The sequence below is a fragment of the Rhipicephalus sanguineus genome, chromosome 6 (genome assembly GCF_013339695.2).
Source record: "Rhipicephalus sanguineus isolate Rsan-2018 chromosome 6, BIME_Rsan_1.4, whole genome shotgun sequence".
NCBI lineage: Eukaryota > Metazoa > Arthropoda > Arachnida > Ixodida > Ixodidae > Rhipicephalus > Rhipicephalus sanguineus.
The window spans coordinates 176,388,439-176,406,486 of record NC_051181.1 but is presented as its reverse complement, the minus strand read 5'-3'; the positions used below and the strand labels follow the sequence as shown (position 1 = coordinate 176,406,486).

The 18,048-nt window shown below is 47.9% G+C and overlaps 1 long non-coding RNA gene across 1 annotated transcript; it reads right to left on the bottom strand.

The window, feature by feature from the left end:
* Positions 1–13,225: 13,225 nt before the first annotated feature.
* On the bottom strand, positions 13,226–16,723 carry LOC119397088 (uncharacterized). Its single transcript, XR_005184548.2, has 3 exons — positions 16,053–16,723; positions 15,847–15,968; positions 13,226–14,379 (listed from the first exon to the last, which is right to left on the bottom strand). It is a non-coding gene; the product is annotated as an uncharacterized LOC119397088 (long non-coding RNA).
* Positions 16,724–18,048: the final 1,325 nt, after the last annotated feature.

Genomic DNA, 18,048 nt, shown 5'->3' with positions numbered 1-18,048 from the left:
TTTATGTAGCCACGTAGGTTAGTTAAATGTTATCGTCTGACATATTCAGTTGAAGCTCACCCTGTCTTACTTGTATATAGCATTGGTCAGTGTTTCTTGTAGTGCATGAATCCCATAACACTGTACGCGGGAGGTCGCGCCGGCTCGCGATGTGCTCTTGTAAAACTGAGCGATCGCAAGTTGTCGATACATTAAAATATGCCTCTATCCTTTGTCAGCAAAGCGCTGTTACTAATCGTGCGAGCGACGTTTCAATCATTCGAGGACGCGTCTGCTCCACGCCTTTCGTGGAGCCTTCCACGCCGTCCTTCGCCAGTGTGTTGGTTTCATAGCCAGCGCTGCGCCGCTTGTTTTTGTACGTTTGTTGATAGGTGGCAGCACACTGCAAGCGATTTGCTCGTTGACCGATCTGAGAGCGAAATGTTCTCCGCGCCCAGACGTCTCTGTAATTGTAAACGTGGTGACGCGGAGTGGTCGAAGTTGTTCGGCGGAGGAAATTCTTCAGATTGCTTTCAGCAGTGATGTTGAAAGAAACCATCTTGACGACGAGGATTTTTCACTAGACGTAGAAGACTGTGAAGGCACCGAGAGTGACAGCGACGGTTAACGATCAGCTGCTAACTCACGAGGAGCGAGTCCCCTCGTGCGTTAATGTTCTTTCACGCTCGTCACTTTGATTGTATTTAATGTATAATATCCTTGAGCGAGATCAAAATAAAAGCATAGTTCCTCTTGTGCATTGCACGTATCAATTATTGTTGATATTATGGAGCGCCGCATGCCGCCAACACGCTCGAGCTCGACCAGAGAAGCGAAATGGTTAGAGCGTTGCAACGTGCAGTCACAGCCACAATCCATGCCTCTCGGCTAACTTCTTCGACGTTGCGAAAAGGATACGTGTGCATTCTTTTCGATATTCGTGTTTCGATCGTGCTGATCGAGCCTGCAACATGCGAGTGAAGTGAATTGCACACGGCTAGTCTCAGCATTGCTGTGACACAAGCGCTACTGAATGGGAAGTTACATGCTTGTGTTCCGTTGAAGACGTAACTCCGCGTTCCCGACTGCACAAGTAATGACGACGGCGTATTATGTTTGCAAACCATCACCACGTTAAACTTGTGGTCCCGTGCAGCAGCGATGGCGCTACTCGCTGGCGGCCTACTACTGCCGCAAATCCACAAGGCAGGCTCGGTACAACGTATCTATAAACGTTGGCTCGGTACGTACTACCTCGGAGTGCCGTTCTACTCATACGTCAATTTTAGTTCATTCAGTTTTATGTAGCACGCACAGGATTTCGCAAAGCATCGTTATGAACGGTAACGGAGCTGAAATATAACCTTTCACACCACAGCAAATAATTAGGTGGCGAGTACATAGCACTTTCCATGGTTTGGGAAAGTAGTTTAGTCTCATATCCAATTCAGCACACCTCATGACTTCATCCGGTGAAAGTGGCACGGGCCGTACGTCCGCACGTACTATCTGTTCCTATGCTAAAGCTCACTTTACCTATGCTAACAAACGGGTTCACCCTCCTCCTGGCGCCATCTTGAAAAGCACGGCGCGCCACCTATAGTTCGTGGGCATTGCGAATACACCACTGCCGGAACAAACGTTCATCGTACCCAGTATGTCCGCTCAACTGTTTCCACGGTGAGCCAGCCCCTTTTTACAAGAAGGTACCGTATAGTTAAAGTATACTTGCTAGCGAAGCATGCGCCAACCATGCGTAGATATTTGCCACCTAAAACGCCTTGCAGTCGGTTCTGTGTTCAGGCAACACCACCTAGATTATTGGCTCGGGCCTCTGTCGGGCCCGATCTGGGGTCGGGCCGGGCCGGGCCGGGTAGGCGAATTTTTTTCTCAGGTTCGGGCCGGGCCCGGGCCTCGATTGGAGTCGACGGGCCGGGCTCGGGCGGGTAAATTTGAACGAGTCCCGGGCCCGGGCTGGGCCCGGGCCGAGAATCACGGCCCGTGCAGTGCTCTACCGTCTATACTCGCGAACGCGTAGTCTTTAAACAGTTTGTTTGTTCAACGAGAGAACATGTGCAACCCAGAAACGTCTCAGATGTATTGCATTTCTGCGCGTGTTTTATTTTGATTTCACCCGCGCAGACCGCGCTACAACGTTTGAGAATCTTCGCGATTCCAGAGATGTTCCGCGCAGGGAATTTTCCCTTTTTCAAGGAATTTTCGACCGTCATTTTCGACGAAAGGGAAAAAATTTTCAGTGGCTTAGCTCGGCTATGCCAGGATATACGTAGCGTTAGCAAATGTTCAGCTGATTGTTCTTAGCTTTCCAGATTGTCTAGGATTATTAGCCTTCTTCTGTTCATTCTTCGTACGCTGAACTGCTAATTGCCAGGCAACTACTTCGGGATCCGATGAGATAAGCTTCTCGGCTCTTCTGCGCCGTCGAGCAGCATTTGCGCTCTCCTTCTCTATGGCGTTACCCACCTGCAAACGCCAGTCAGAGGCGCTATCAAGCGGCCCCAGCGCAGTGTCAGACGGCGACTGCACAGCGAAGGCGAATAGCTGCGCGCGCGCCGGCTCCACTGTGTCTATGGCTGCGACGTCACTCCTCTCGAATGCGGCGCAGACCAGCAGCGGCGAGCCGCGCGCGGCGTTGGCGGAGTGTGCGCACGCGCCGGCGCCAGCGTGTCTGCCGCGCCTACGACGCCACTCCTCCCGATCGCGCAGACCAGCAGCGGCGATCCGCGCGCGGCGGTGTCTGAGAGTGCGTGAGATGCCAGCTCCGGTAGAGTGACCTAGAATGGGGGGATTGTCCAAAGCGCGGCGCGAATACATGGGAGGAGCGAGGACCTTTTGCGGTGAACTCCCGCGCCGCGGCGCTGCCGTGCCAGACCCGTGGACTTTCTCCGCGGCGGAAGCCGCGCCAAAGCGGCGATCGTCTGCTGCGCGCCTGATATTTTGGCCGCTATTAGCCAAAATTGCGGAAATTTGGGCAATATTTATTACTGCGTCACTGCAACATAATACTGCAGCGACTAATCACACAAAGAACGCCTTTGTGCGTTGTGAAACGGGGATTTTGTACATTTCATTTCAACTGGTTTGTCACCACAATGGTCTACACTTACGCGGCTGTTTGGGGAACGCATTCTCCGTGCACTTCATCCTGAGAGAAGGCGCTTAACTTATTTTCGTGTGGAATGACGAAAGTAAACTTGCTGCAGGAGAGAATAAACTGGAGATAACAAGGAGAACGTAGCAGATCTATGTACGCGTAGTAAATGGCCAGCTCAAGCTAACGCGCTTGCACCCTTCATATCCTATCTTTTATTTCGTGCGTTCGATTTCTTTTACAAGGCTGCCTTCCGCGCTCTGCTGTTTCAAGCCTTTTCATGCGAAGCTGAATGTGTCCGTCGGCGTGGCCGCGGTACCAAAAGTAAAAAATTACTCGCGTAGTTCGCGTCTCGTTCACTTGGTATACACGAAAATTGGCATGGAGGGGGACGAATGTATGCCTAATATGACCGATAGGTCATGGCATCACTAACTTGACGTGCTTGCCATTTGCGTAACGACTGACAATAATAATATGGCGTGTGGCGCGCAAACCCGCTTTCTTAATTTCGGCCAGAAATAATTCTGGCGATGTGTGGTCTGACGATTTGTCTCCGTCAGGTAATAAAAACGTGGTGGTCACCAATATTGATGTCAACAGGTAAGACTTACCCATACATATTGAAGAACTGACCGCATGGGTAAAATGTATGCGAAAAAATACATGAAAAAAAAAAACACGGTCCCTTATGCAATTTGCCTGGGACGACTGGAAAACGAAAGCCATCTTCTTTTCGTCAGTCGATGCATTGATCCTCCCCCGCCCCTCTTCGAAAGCTTTCTGCACATAAAGCGGTTCCGGACTGCCCACATGATCGAAGCATTGCAAGCTTTCTGCACCTCACCTGCTTTTACGTTGCCCCCGTGATCGGCCCCAGATCACGGAGGCAGTGCAAAGCGACCATATGATGTGATGGCGTCATCATGTGACGTCACGATGACGTTATCGTGGCGTCACAAATTTTGTCAATCTCTGACGTCATGGTGACGTCACCACGTGATGATTTAGTGCATCACTCGTGTTGGCGACGCGGGACGCCGACGGTCAATTTTTCTGCCTTGAAAAAAAAAAACAAAACAACACAACTGTCATGTGTAAAAAATTCGGCAGATCCCACGTACCGTGGGAGTCGATGTTATGCGAAGCATGCGGCGGGTAGGGGACTGTGGCGTAACTTTTTTTTACTGAGCGGCACGTTACAAAATGACGCTAAAGATTTGTATAAATTTTATACGCACACATATATATGTTGAAGAGCCGCATATGTGTTATATAACCAGTTGTTTACGGTTGGGTATGCAACGTGGGTATTACCAACAAGCGGTAAGCTGATATGTAGTGCGTATACGTGTCCCGATAACGCACGCACGTTTCACGAACCCGTGTACATGTGTGCAAGAAGTTCTTGAGAGTTCTTGAACAAGCGCATCATCACCATGATAAGTGAGCACCAGCAGCTGGTCATGACTTGTTATAGGATCCGGTCGTGATCATGGTGACGAGGGTTCCATGTGTAGTGATGTATGTGGTAGGGTAGATCTGTTGGAATTCGTGGATGCCTCGATCATTTCGTCGACAAATTGTCTGTCGACAGAGTGGCGACATGTCGGAACCTGAAGCCACCCATCGCGTTGGTGAGGTATAGGCCGTCGAGGATAGGCCTGGATAGTGCTACGTAGACCAAAATCAGTGGATGGTGTTTGTCGTATTCGTAGACTACCTGGGCGTTTGTGGCCTGCGTAGCCTAGTCTACAAAGCGGCTGTCAATCAATCTGGCATCATCCTCGGTCAGCATGAGGCCATCGCCCAGCCTCGTAAGAAATGAAGAGGATACTGCGCCGTTCTGGTGGACGAAGTGCACTTTACGGTGCGGTGATGTGGATATCATATGTAACTTTCGTTAATGTATTCCTCCAGGGTCGAGCAATGCTTCAATATAGCTTGCTGAATCATAGGAATACAAACGTAATCTTTATTAGACTGCTATAAAAGCGGAGTCAACACTGGAACTACAAACGTTAATCTGATATGACGCCTCTATCGTAGGAGTAGTAGATATCGTAGGAGTATCATGTAGTGTTTATTGCTTTTTTGTAAAATTAGATAGCCAGCACCACAACCACAATACACGTTGCACCGATATTACGCCTGCGTAGGCTTTTTTTTTTTCAAACCAGTTTATAGACCTGGCGTGGCTCCGTGGTAAAATACCTGATTGCCACGCAGAATGCTTGGGTTCGATTCCTCCTGGGATCCTAATTTTCCTTATTTCCATTCGTTGAGTCAACGCTGCCGATGTTGGTTTTCCTTAGCGTTTTAGCATTTAAGTAACCAATGTCTGTTCTCGCCGTTCCTGGGTAGATATAAACTGTCAATCACCTGTGGCACATACCCGTACGCCGCGGGCCATGGTAAACACGTGTGGCACATACCCGTTTACCATGGCCGGCGGCGTACGGGTATGTGCCACACGTGTCTAGTGGAAAGTGTTTGACGACGTACGCGACAGGATTTTAACGTTATTCATGTCATGACCCGGCAATCATATTCGTCAAATCCTCTTACCCTCCCATGCAAAGTTTGGTCTACACCAAGTTAAGGAGGCGATCATGAGAGCACCCAGACGTAGGCGGCTAGATAGATAGATAGATAGATAGATACGTAGATAGAAACGCTCAAAGTGCCAGAGGTTCGCAAAGAAATGCTTCGCATTTAATAGCGCGAAAACGTCGGCGCGGACCACCGAGCACGGAGGGAAGAAAAAGAAGAGCGCGGTGGCACGGTAGCACGAGGCGCGCTCGCAGTGTTCGGGCCAGGGCGTGCAATTCTGAGCTCGGACGAGCGGGACGTTCTGCCGGCCGAGACGCGTGTGCACGGAGGACCACGGAGCCGGGCGAGGTCCAGGGTGTCCGAGGGTCCAGGTGCCAGGGGCGGAGCTGCTGACTGAACCGAGCGGTGCCGAGCAGGGTTGCCACTGACTTTCGAGTAAATGTCGCCAAACGACGAGCAAAAAGTCGCCAAAAGTCGCCATATTTTTACAAATTTCGCCAAAAAAGTAGCCATTCTAGATATGTGCGGCATACCCAGTAATAAAAATTTCCGCTCACGTATAGCCCCGTAGAATACAGTACCATCCAAGACCCTTAAATTATATTGACGTTTCTCGATGCCGGTCGTATCGCCCGCTTCACCATGGGAGTGCATGGTGCTGCTTCTCCGACTAGACGCAAGATGTGCGTGGTGGTGCAAGGGTGAATGAACGAAACGCTCATGATATCCTTCCATCCCTATCCTCTCGTTTCAAAGCTAAAAGTGGGGTATAAACCTTGGGCGAAAACCGTGAAAGCATTATTTGTAGACAGCTTTACGTACCCTTATATGAATTAAAAGGATTAAAATGTTTATTGAAGGTAACACGACAGCATTCTTACAGGAACCGATCATTAGTGAGTCTCACACCTTTTCAGTGTGAACTAATATGATACCGGACATCACCGACCCATTCTTATAGTTACTTATATCTACACGCGTCAACCCGATGCGTTATTGCTGTATAACAATGTAAAATGTTATATAGCAATTGTTTTTATTGCACACGCTCACCGAGAACAGTGAAAAATGCCTCAATAAATAATTTTTATTGCAGAAATAGCCGCGTATCCGCCTTTCATCGCTATTCCAAAACAGTCTTTGCGAGCTGAACTGGGGGTACTGCAACAGTGAATAAGTCGCCAAGCTATTCAGAGCAGTTGGAGCTTTGGCGGAACGAATGGTCGCAACACGCGGCCAACCCGTCGTCTTGCCCCTTCAGATGCGAAACTTCAGATCAGCTTAAAGCACCTAAAGCCATAAACCTATAGTCAATCACTGCCCCCTCGCGGTTTGCAAGGCAGTCCGCTGACTTACATTTTGCTAGAATGTCGCTGGGGGACATTCCAGTACCTCCTGCATCTAGATGGCATCCAGAACTAAGGATCCCACTCACTGATCTTATTTTCACAGAACATCAAATAAACGTTTTTATTATCTCTCTAGATGAATTGAGGAGGTACACACGAGTTACAGGACGGACATACCGAATGACGCGTGATGTGCACATACTACTCGTGGGTCTAAAACCAAGAAAAGTACTGAGAATGTTGCCGCTCATTCGTTGGGAAGACACTGAGCTTAGGATTCAAAACTCGGTGGAGACCTAAGCCGAAAATCGCCAAAAATTCGCCATGTCGCCATTCATAATTTTAGGTCGCCACGGGCCTCTCAAATTCGCCAACTTGGCGAAAAGTAGCCACCATTGGCAACCCTGGTGCCGAGCCGTACCGAGCGACGCGCCATGTTCGGACGTGGGCCGCGAGCCCATGAGCTGTGCACCCGAGCTGTACCTGGCGGTGCCCTGGCCAAGGCGTGGACCGCCGGTGAATGAGCTGCCGCACCGCAGCTGTGGCGAGCAGCATTCCAGCACGGCACAAACGGCGCTGTGCTGGCCAGAACCGCCCGTGGAACCGCTACGCCCGGGTGGTGATCAGGACGTCGGAAACAAGGTCCGAGGTCGCACTGGTCCCGGCATCTTCTAGACGACGCCACCGCTGCTCGCAAGCCGTGAAACCACGGGACTCTTCCTCCTCGTGGGCTGGGTGGTCGTCCCGACGGCACCGACACCACCAACTTTTGATATCCTTATATTTTGTACATAAATGTTTAAATACGTCTCCCTGTCTGTTTCCTGCGCTGCTGCACAATAGGGGAAGTGCTCGAACCGTCATAAACATCACAATTTTCTGGCGTCCGCGTCCTAGGACCTAGCTCTAGCTCCAACTTTCAGAGCCGCACTTCTCTTTTGTGCAGTGGGCGGAAATGGATTGGGAGAAGTACATTCCCATTGGCAAGGAACTTGGCTTAATGGGTAATGAATTGGAAGAGTGGATTGAGGAGCAGCAGAAGAAAGAGCGTGGCAGACGTGCTGAGGATAGGGACGCGTCGCGAATAGCGCACGAACAGTAGATTGCTCGTCTGGCGGCGGAACAAAGTCTGCTGGAGGCTAAGTGTCGTCTTGCTGAGCGCACGGCTGGGACGGTTGGAACCGGTACAGAGCGCGTGGAAGCCAGCAGCGAAGCGTTCAGGAGCCCCCACAAGCTTATTCCTCCCTACAATGAGGGCCGCGACGAACTCGACGCGTACATTCAGCGCTTCGAGCGAGTAGCCACCAGCCAGGGATGGCCAAGCGACAAGTGGGCGCTCTCATTAAGTTTATGCCTCTCGGGAGAAGCTTTGAGTATTGTCGGACGTATGGCTGCGGAGGATGCCACAGACTACGAGAAGCTGAAGCAAACGTTGTTGCAAAGGTTTCGTTACACCGAAGAAGGTTATCGGCAATAGTTTCGCGAAGCTAAGCCGGAGAATTCCGAGACAGGGCGACAATTTGCTGGTCGGCTGCTCGGTTACTTCGATCATTGGCAGCAGATGGCAAAAACAGATAAAACGTATGACGCATTGAGGGATATCATTGTATCCGAACAGTTTTTGCTGAGATGCGATGAGAAACTCGCCATCTTCTTGAAAGTGCGAGGATGCCGAACGCTCGATCAGCTAGCCGAAACGGCTGACCATTATCTGGAAGCGCAAGGCCTCACAAATATCGCGAAAGGGAAGCAGGAAAGACCAAGTGAAAAAGCAGACTCGCCGAGCAAGAGCCGAGAAAAAGAGGCCGGAAAAGCAAAAGTGCAGTGCTTTTTATGTGGCAAGCAAGGTCATCGCGCTGCAGACTGTTGGGCGCGGCCAAAAGGCCCGAAGCTCTCATCTTGCTGGAAATGCAGGAAACACGGCCATCAAGCTGACGAGTGTCCAAATGTAAAGAGCCGCAACAAGGATGCGTCAAGTGCTGTTGCCGACTATGACCGTGCGTCTGTTGTCCGAAACAAGAAGAACTTGGAGTCTACCCCGTCATCAGCAGAGGAAAATGAACCATCGGCAAAAGGGGATATTTGTCTTGGTCTGCTAAGACAAGAGATGCCAACGGCAACCGGATATCTCGATGGGAAGCCTGTGACGGTGCTAAGAGACTCGGGCTGCAATACCGTGGTGGTCAAGCGTTCGCTGGTACCGGAGAAGAATTTCACCGGTATCACACGTACTGTGCACCTTCTCGATGGCTCGTCGAGGCAGCTTCCCGAGGCAAGGCCATACATCGACTCTCCGTTCTTCCGAGGACCGACACTGGCACTCTGCATGGAAAAGCCACTATATGACGTCGTTCTCGGCAACATCGACGGGGCAGTCTTCCCTTCTGGTTCTACCACGTCACATCACCTGTCGGATGTCGCAAGACTGCATAAGGAGTCAGCACCAGCAGGGGAGCCTGTTCCATATCCAAGCGTGTCACCAGACTCACCGACTCTGAGTGCAGCACAACACGAGGGACCAGGGACATGAAGTTACCTGTGGCGGCATCGAACGCACTAGATGTGACCCCGCAAGTTCTTGAAAAGTTGCAGAGAGAAGATCGCACCTTGGAGAGCTGTTTTTCGGCGATCGGGAAGACGATGACGAAGCGATCAGCAAACATAGAGTATGTTTTGCTTAAGGGAATACTTCACCGACACCACAGATCGCTGACGAAGAAGGAAGTTGACCAACTGGTTGTTCCGCAAAGCCTCCGCCAGTTTGTCCTTAGGATGGCACATGAGGGAGTTATGGCAGGGCACCAAGGTATCAAACGAACAACTGATAGGATTCTAGAAGAATTCTATTGGCCGGGCGTGCAGGTTGAGGTGACACGATTTGTGCGCTCTTGTGACATCTGCCAGCGCACTGTGCCAAAGCACTTAGTCGGACGTGTCCCCCTTGGAAAAATTGCCGGTGATTGACGTGCCCTTCCAACGTGTGGCGATCGACATAATCGGTCCACTATGACCGACATCGGCAAAAGGAAATCGCTTCATTCTAACGATGGTGGACTGTGCAACGCGATATCCTGACGCAGTTGCATTACCAAGAATAGACACGGAGAAGATAGCAGAAGCGTTGGTGGAAATGTTCTCGCGCGTTGGAATCCCACGAGAAATCGTGAGCGACCGCGGAAGATCATTTACGTCACGTTTAATGCAGGAAGTGAGTAGACTACTGTCTTTCCGACAGTTGCCAACTACACCATACCACCCTATGGCAAATGGTCTTGTTGAGCGCTTTAATGGCACGTTAAAGCAAATGATACGACGCATGTGCCACGAAAGTCCAAAGAACTGGGACAGATACTTGGCACCATTAGTGTTTGCATACAGAGAGGTCCCTCAGTCGAGCATCGGTTTTTCGCCTTTCGACCTCCTGTATGGTCGATACATTAGAGGCCCAATGTCTATACTGAAGGAATTATGGACGCGAAAAACCTTGGATGCCCAAACGAAGACTACCCCTTTGCGACACGGCGTCCTCGTTTGAGGACGCGAACTTCGGAAGCGCGTCCCATGCCGCGTGTTTCTTCAAATGTCCTGAAACTCAGTGTGCACATTCGTGCACGCTTCCTGATTGGACTACTAGCAGTCATTTAACTTCACTGCCCTGCGTATTGCCGCAGAGGATCACTTTGCTGGAGACACTACCATTTTAGACGATCGTTCGACGTGCCGCGTTCCAGGACCAACGTCAAGAGTATTTTTTTTCTCCGCTCGAAACAAATACAATCAAAAAAGAAGGTGTACATGGTTTTCGGGCCTAATAGTTGATTCTTTTTATGCAAATACTGAAGCTGACTGATGGCAGAATAATTAGATAATTAGTAACACGCTAATAACGATTAATTACTGAAACTCACAAAAAACAACACATTTCTTCGTTTTCTTTCTTGATATGTAATACTGAGTGCCTTCGAATCATGCCATGCGTTTTTTACGCATTTGCAGACAGTGCATCATAATGCGTGTCTGAAGGGGCTACATACGGCTATGTCATGGAGCTTCGCGATCGTTTGTATGAGACGTGTCAAATTGCGCACGAAGAGCTGCAGAAAGCTAAACTGACACAAAAGAAATACTACGATCGCAAAGCGAAGCCTCGTCAACTCTGCGTCGGAGACAAGGTATTACTACTACTACTTTCCGACAGCAACAAACTGATTTTAACTTGGAAAGGCCCCTTCACTGTACTAGAGAAGCGGAGCGAAATCGACTATGTCGTTGATCTGGGAACCCGAACCAGTTTGTTCCACATCAACCTCCTTAAAAACGCCAGGCCTGCGCTGAAACCGCAGCACAGTCACAGCGAAAGCTGGAAGAGCGGCGTTTGCGCACCACTAGTCCTGCCCTTGTTACGTTTCTCGTCTGTGCTTCACTAAGCGCATCTACATTGCTATGCCGTACCAACTAGCCCAAATTGAAGCTTTACTGAACGTTACACTAGAAAGGTACCCACTACGCCATAAATCACAATTTTTGTGAAGTTTGGAAGCACCTACTAAGCCATTATTCGTCATTCCGCGGAGAAGCGAGGCACCAGCTACACGTCTGTAAGGCATTATGTGCACTTTGTTGACGAGACGATTGATGACGATAAATAATTATGGCTCAACCCTTTATAATGGGTTGGAATCTTTAAACGGGCCACCAGTTATGTAATTTGCATTGGGTGACGCCCGGTCGCTATTTCCCTCTCCCGTCATGCTGTATAACATACGTTGACGTGGGAGAGCGACGGGGGGGGGGGGGGGGTCGAAGAACTTTACTGAGACCCCGAGGAAATGGATCATGCGCTTATGGGCTTCCTTGGCAACCAATACAGGTGCACTTGCGAGGAACCCACTACGCTATAAATAAGTGTAATTTTACTGAGACCCCGAGGAAGTGGATCATGCGCTTATGGGCTTCCTTGGCAACCAATACAAGTGCACTTGCGAGGAACCCACTACGCTATAAATCATTGTAATTTTTGAGAAGTAGGGCAGCAGGCACTGTGCCATTTTTCGTCGTTCTACGGAGAGCGTTGGTACCTGCTATGCGCATGTAAGGCATTATGCGCACTTTGTTGATGCTGTGCCTGATGACGATGAAGAATTATGGCAGAGTCCTTTGTAATGGGTTGGAAGCATTCAACAACCTACTCGTTGCGCAATTCGCATTGTGTGACGCCTGGTTACAGAATTCGCGTTGTGCGACGCTTGGTGCTTATTTTACTCTTCTACCACGCTATATTGCATATGCTAATGTGGTTCCTTCCCGACATGAAGCCTGTATAGGACCTTTTTGCAAAGCAGTTTCAAGCACCGGCATGGCTCAGAGGTTGAATACTGGGCTCCCACGCAGAGGGCCCAGGTTCGAACCTCGTTCCATCCTGAAATTTTTTTCTTATTTCGTTTTTTTTTCTTATTTCGAGCGATACTGGTTACGGACACCGGCGGCGGCGGCGGCAGCGGACAACTACGGCGCCAAAAACGGCCGGTGAAATGATCTCATAACAGCTTTCGCTGTAAAAGTACGAGGAGCGACCACCTTCGACAGACACGGTGGGCCGCGCGGCTGTAACGGTCCAAACAGAACAACCGGAAGAAGAACCGGAACTACCGTTGCTCGCGCTTCAACAAAACGAGACCTACCATGACGTCAAAGTCGCTAACAACTTGGACGCGAACCAGAACCCTAGCAAAAATTCTAATAGAAAAACTAATAGCCTACTAGGTTATGGACACTAATACATGTATTAGACTAATACAGTATATAAGACTAATAGCCTGTACAAGTCTTATTGGACAACACTAATAGGACAAGACCAATAGCCTGTATTAGGCTCATAGGCATAAACTAATAGCCTGTATTAGGCTCATAGGCATAAACTAATAGCCTGTATTAGGCTCATAGGCATGAACTAATAGCCAGTATTAGGCTCATAGGCATAAACTAATAGCCTGTATTAGGCTCATAGGCATAACCTAATAGTCCGTATTAGGCTTATAGGCATATACTAATAGCCTGTATTAGGCTTATAGGCATAAGCTAATAGCCTGTATTAGGCTAATACGCATAAACTAATAGCCTCTATTAGATCAATAGGTGCCTGCACAGGCAGCGAGCAGGCTTTGCTCGTAGCATGCGGCAGCGGCATGCATGTCACTGCATATGACACAAAGGCAGTTGTCAAACACAAAGACACTTTATTTAAATCGTCAAGTGAGGTGAGCCCTCTACAGTTAACCTTCCTCATTTGGCTGCTGAGGTGGTGGTGTTAACTGCTGAGTTGGTGGCGTCGGTACCTTCATGATGTCCGCAATTTTTACCGCGAGGTAAACCTCCTTAAATGGATACTTCTGGACGAGGAGTGGCTGAAGAAATCTAGAACCAAACACATAAGTAAATCACTTTTTAAAGCTCAAAAACACAGAACACAGGCACTGTGTTCCTTCTGTCCGTCCACGTCAAGTGCGCGCTGTTTTTGCCTTGTTATGTTCAACGAACTAGCTCGAGATGCGTTATTCCAGAAAACATGAAACAAATACGACACTAAATCGGAAACTAATATTCAAATAGCTGCAGTAACAGGCAACCATCTGTCGCAATAAAAACTACAGAGGCAGAGCTTCATCCATTAACAACATGGCTGACACATGCTACAATTTCTCATTTGCTGACATCAGATCAGAGAACAGCAAAAAATTTAACACCAGTGGAATTTTATTCTGCTTCTTTCCCCCAGCTTAAATTAAAGAAGATGAGACTGCGCAGCTGTCAATGTTTAATTTTAGCAGCAGCAACAGTGCCCTATAAAGGGCACTGTTGCTGCTCAGCTTCAGGTTTCAGAGGGCGTGCTATGTCAGCTTTCAGGTTTGGGAACTTGACATATAATTGAGGATGCCGAGGATCATGCATAGTAAAATATGGAGAAAAAAAATTAGATTAAAGGTAAACGAAATAAAGCAGCAGATATTTGAAAATGCACTAACAAATAACTATGAGTGTTTTCATCATTTCTAACAAAATGTGACATGCTACTGCATGCTGTGCAGGTCACATAATAGAAGAACAGATAAACAACTTACATTACTGGGCACGGTAAAAGGCAACAGAGTAATTATCAAAAGAGAAATCGAAAGTGCATGCAAAGTGGATGATCTCAATGAAGTGCCCAACATGATAATTGTATCACAAACCTGCTTTGAAGATCTTGCGCAGCCTCACAACTTCTTGCCGAAGACAATCTCCTCCCTTTCATGCTTCAAGAGGAAACAAAAGGTCCAGCTGTTTTTTCCTAAACTGTGCCTCGGTATCCTTCACACGAGATTTTGGCACTTGTTTTTCTCTTTTGTGCTGGTACAGGCAGAAGCAAAAAAATAATAATTTGGTGAAAACTAGAAACCACAGAAATGTATGTATGCATGCACAGATATGGTACGTTGCACTTCTCTACTGGTTGAACAGCTGACAGCAACTCAAGCTGGCCTCGGCTACAGCCTTAAACTTTGCAAGAACTACGGTGCCAACTCAGTGCAATTCTTCTGTTGGCTATGTATGCCAGCGCCAACAAATTTGGCCGCATATAGAGATGTTTCATGTGTAGTTATTGATTATCTGAAATGCAGTAGATACCTTCGGTCTGGCTGGCTACTTGTCATTCACTGACTGTACCTGCATGCAAACTGGTGCATGTGCGTCAGTAAACAGACTCACTTGCAGATGGTCATGAAATAGCTAAAGTAGGGAAACCATTCATGCTTTCAAGTAGGCAAAATAAACAAACAAAGGAATGACAAAAACTGCATTTAATTTTTGATGATCCTGTAATGATATGCGAGCTCCTCCCGATTTTCTACTCAGCGGACTTAGGACTACACAGTACAGTTGCTTGGGGCTATGCAGCAGCTTTGCTGTAAGCCTTCACTCATTTCACGGGAACGAGGACACTGAGAACACTGTGAAAGAATGTTCGGCGGCCCATAGATCGGTACACGTGAGGCACAAGTCATCCGACACGGTAAACCACTTTACACCCTTAAGGGGGTTTTGCCGTGTCTATAACTAACACCCTTACACCCTAGGAAAAGGGTGTTTTTACGTATCAAAACACCCATACCATAGGGTGTTTCCAATGGCCTCAACACCCTTATCACTGAAAATTTTGAAAAAAAAAATCTACCAGTCAGGGAACATGCAATTACAGATGACATCAGCATAGAAGGTGTGCGCACGCGCCACACCGCGGCACACACAAGAAAGCGTATTGTAAAATACCACATGGACGGAGCGCTCGTGCTACACAGCCTTACACTGATCATCTGGTATATATAGCCATAGTATCTTAAGCCGCCGTTCAGTGCCGGTGGAGATATTTCTGTTCCGTATAAATGAACATTAAACATTAGGAGAATAGGCGTAAATTTATGGTACGCTTGTAGATAGCCCTAAAAGAGACATATCTTTTAATCTAAACTCGCCGAAGATCCAACGACATTTTAATCAGCGAGTCCCAGTTATCATCTGGCACGCTGTGGTATGGGCCATGGGTGTTTCGATAACACATAACACCCTTAACTCCTAAAGGGTGTTTAGCTAGAGCGTTACCCCCTAAAGGCTGTTTTGGGGAAGGAAAACACCCTTACACCCTAATTTTTGCAAATTTGGTTAGGCAAAAGGGTGTTTTGCTTGCTTGAAACACCCTTAAGGGTGCAAAGTGGTTTACAGTGGACCATGCAGGCCATCAGCAAATCGGCGTCGCCAAAAAGCGCTGTCCAGCCTTAAATAATTGAGTAGTGCTAAACAAACATTTGCAAGATTCACCTTTCTGTAGGATTCTCCACTCGCTTCGGTGTCGCCTTCTAAACTGCTGTCCATAGGCATTTGGGGGCAGGAAAATCTCTTGCTCGAGCTTTCCGCGGAAGCATCAGCCTCCTCTTTGGTTACTGAAAACAGGTACACGCGATGTGCATATATCGATTGTCCCTGAAATTGCACCATCAAACAATGAACAACAAAAGCATACTCACCAAACAACTTCATAATCTGGGCTCTGAAATATCCGCTGTTTTCGTCATCCCAGCGTACACTGTACCATTGTTTGTTGTCGAAGTCTTTGATACTATACGGAGAGAATCTCTTAATTCTTTCTTCGTGCAGACAACCTTCACGCCGTCGTCCTTGAAGCGCACATAAGCGTACATTGTGTAGGTTTTACACGTGGTGATATAACTGCGCTGTCAAACTTCGCTTGCCGTAGACCGCAGAGAAAGAAACGTTGGGCCCAGCGGCGGAAGGCCCAGCGGCGAAACACACGTGTTAAAGCTGATGGCGGTGACGATGCTGATGGGGTGGGAAGTGAGTTTGCGCCTAGAAATCCTAATTTAGTTTGCACCATTTGGACATTTCTAAAATCCTCACAAATCCCATTACGGAGGAAAAATTCACTGAATCTGCACGGGAATAAAAGTAATCACAAAAGTATGAGCTCTTTGCGCAAGTTTATGCTTTTGGCATGACACCAGCGGTAAGTACGTTTCATTCACACTCCAAACCAAATACGCGTTTGCGTGCCTGTGTAATTTGTTGTTCAATTTTTCCGATGTTAAAATTTTTTCTCGCTTTTTTTTGCTTTCTTATACTGTATGAGTAGTTAATAAAATACACCGTCTATATGGGACAGTAGGATCGCCATCGCCATAGAGGGAATAAGCAAGAAAACAAACAAGCAAACATTGTTGTTCTTTTAGTCGCGGTCTCAGTCAAATTGAATCAGTCGAGTCCTGACTTGGTTTTTCATTTTTCGGATATGATGCAGTGATAAAAGGCACTTAGGCGCTATCCGTCATGATGGCAGCACGTCTGAAACTGCAGAGCGGAGGAAACGTTATTTGGAGCCGGAGGCGGCTTATTTATTATCACGTACTACATCTTCGAGGTACCAGGATAACCGCCAGTGCACCAAGCCACCTTCGCACAGGTAGTCGCCTCTTGTCAACTGTGCTGCCGCAAGTGCAAATACTGGCGTGAGTGACTCGCCCCGTGAAGCTTCTGACAACGATGCAAGCGACCAAAGTGGAAGTGCAAGTGATCGTGCAGAAAGCTGCGGCGTCGCTAGCAATCTGTCTGACAGTGAATCTAGTGGTTCCGCTGAAGATTGCAGCGATACATATAGGTGCGAAGGTGATGCTGGTGAATTTTGTCTCATCTTCTCTGGCGAACGCCTTCCCAACTCGGACATGACTGTTAGAGATGCCATGCTTACGCTGATGGCGTACACTGTGTCAGTAGCACTGAACTGGACAGGAATGGAGAAGCTTGTGGGAATAATTAACCTTTTCCTGGGCAAGCCCGTCCTTCCTACTTCGAGTTGGATGCTAAGGAAAGCGTGCAGGCAGTGGATGGATGACCTTGTCAAGCGTCACTATTTTTGTCAAGCATGCGAAGCTGTGATATCGAATCCTCGTCAGAAGGTTTTTTCATGCCCACATTGTACCACCGAAATCTCTGGTCAAAATTTGTTGTTACATTGGACCTCAAGAAACAAATTGAAGTCATGCTTTTTGACAAAGCAGTGTCACAGGGCTTAATGGACACGTTGAAGAGAAGGCAACCTGAAACTCATGATGGCATTGTGAAAGGAATCAGTGATGGTCGCATTTACAAGGAACAAGGATCAAAACCTTAAGTCTGGCCAATATGGGCAACAAGGCTATTATGAAAATTGTGCAGATCACAATAGCTCTGTGATGTTAATTCCAAAATGTGAGGCACATATTAATAGATGCCGTACTATTTTCTTTCGTGAAACATATACTTTATGCACAGCGCGAGAAAATCTTCTTCAGAATCAGAATGATGCATGCCTGACATGCGCCACCATAAACATGCTAGTAACCCAGAGGTCATCCTTATGTCACAAATTTTGTGGTTTAACATTTACTTGATGCCCTAGCTTGTTTAAGAGAATAACCATATTTCTATTAGCCTAATATAGGTGCAGGACAAAAGCCCGTACGATCTACC